A 2225-nucleotide genomic window follows, 5' to 3' on the forward strand; every position below is an offset into this window, starting at 1 on the left:
TAAATGGAATTACTGAAATAAATCTACTTTTTCATGATATTCTAATTTTATGACCAGCACCTGTATATTTACTGAGAAAAATGTTGACGTGTTCAATACTTATTTTACCCGCTGTATTTCCAGCCACAGCCTTTAGTAAATTTATAACTTTCTTACATTTAGTTTCTAAGTTATCTATATGTGTTTTCCATGTATAAGAACTATCCAACCATAATCCTAAATATTTAAATTCTTTRACCCTTTCCAAAGGCTGTCCGTATAATGTTATTGTTCCTCTATTGATATTTCTTTTATTTGTAACAACCATAAAACAAGACTTGCTTGCTGATAATTTAAAACCCCATTCATAAGACCACTTTATTAATTGCCTTCTTAATTTTTCCTACTACATGTTTTACATTCTTTCCCCTCATCCATATGGCCCCATCATCTTCATACAATGCAGAGTTTAAACATTCATCAGTATCGGAAAAAATGTCATTAATCATTATATTAAATAATATTGGACTAATTACACTACCTTGAGGTATCCCATTTTCCACATTAAACTCTTTTGAATAATCATTCCCAATCTTAACTCTTATTTTTCTATCCAGCAAAAAATTTGCTATGCAATTATACATCTTTCCACTAATTCCCATCTGATTGTTTTTTATAAGCAGTCCTTCTCTCCACAATGAATCATATGCTTTTTCTATATCAAAAAATGCTATAATCATTACTTCCTTCATTTTTAAAGCTTTCTATATCATTACATCCTCTAGTTAGAGCATCCATTGTTGATCTCCCTGTTCTAAAGCCACACTGGTATCCATTCATTAGTTTCTTATGCTCAAGGACATATCCTAATCTACTGACTATTATTTTCTCCATCCATTTACTTAAATGAGAAGTTAAAGCTATTGGTCTATAGTTATTTGGACTGATAGGATCTTTCCCTGGTTTATTAAATGGAAGTATTATTGCCCTTTTCCAGCTATTTAGTATTAAACCTTCATTCCATATTTTATTAAATAATTGTAGCATTAATTTCAATGTTACATCTGGAATCTGTCGAAACAATACAATTGATCCTCTCCTGGAGCTGAGTATCCTGTCCCTTTCAGTACCGTTTTCATTTCTTTCATGGTTATATTAATGTTTAATGTTGACATGCATTTTTGACATTTTTCCATATTTTTATAATTTCCAAGTTTTTGTATTTTCTGCTGTCTATGAATATCTGTAAGATGTTCACCACTGTGAACTGCAGCAAATGTCTCCCCTAATAAATCTGCCTTATCTTTATTTAAAACTAATATTTCCTGTCCTCGGACTAATGCTGGCATTTTAACTTCTTTCCTTTTCCTTTTCTTGTTAATATGAAATCTTGTTGCCTATTTATACTGTCATTAATTATTGTACTCAGTGGAAAATGATCAGTCCCTAATGAAGTCTCCCTGTTAATAACCCATTAACATGAACAGCTCTCTGCTCTTCATGTCAACACACACATTTCCACTGCCGAGACGGAGGAGGAGGGCGGGACTTACAATGGTAGTCTGCATTTTTATTGGTTGAAGCACACTGGAATGTGAACATTCTGATTGGTCAAGCAGGCTGTCCAGCTTACCCAACCTCCGATTTCTTAAAGAGACACCCTCCTTCTATGTGGGTTACATGTGGCTTCATTTTATTATTATAAACTATACTGTATATTATATACTATTGTTTTTATTTATTTTTATTTTTGATGGCAATGTTCTAGCAATATAAACAAAGAAAGTTGTAGTTTGTGTAAATAATTAAATTAATAATTTCACCATGGACTACTTGCCCTCATGGACTGACTCATGTTGGCTCCCTAGGTCAGAACATGAAGCTCCAGCAGCCTCGGCTGAGCTCTCTGCCTCACACCACACCAGCACCGGACAGAGGAGGAGGAGCGCTCCAACAGCCTGACATGAAAAAATAAAAGCATACAGCTGCAGCTGCTCACAAGATCACTAGTTTAAATCAGGAATAAAAGTGTTGGGTCTTGTTCGACTGAAGTTYGGTCCGTTAGGGCTGCAGCTGCCCCGCTGTGTTTCAGCCTTTTTTTCCCTCCTCCCCTCCCGGTGTGCAGGACGTACTGCTGGTGTGTGTGTGTGTGTGTGTGTGTGTGTGTGTGTGTGCGCGCGCGCGCGCGTGTGCATGTGTGTGGGGGAGAGGGAGAGAGAGGGTGGGGGGGAGAGGGAGAGAGAGAG

Source organism: Austrofundulus limnaeus, unplaced genomic scaffold (assembly GCF_001266775.1).
Source record: "Austrofundulus limnaeus strain Quisiro unplaced genomic scaffold, Austrofundulus_limnaeus-1.0 Scaffold529, whole genome shotgun sequence".
Lineage (NCBI taxonomy): Eukaryota > Metazoa > Chordata > Actinopteri > Cyprinodontiformes > Rivulidae > Austrofundulus > Austrofundulus limnaeus.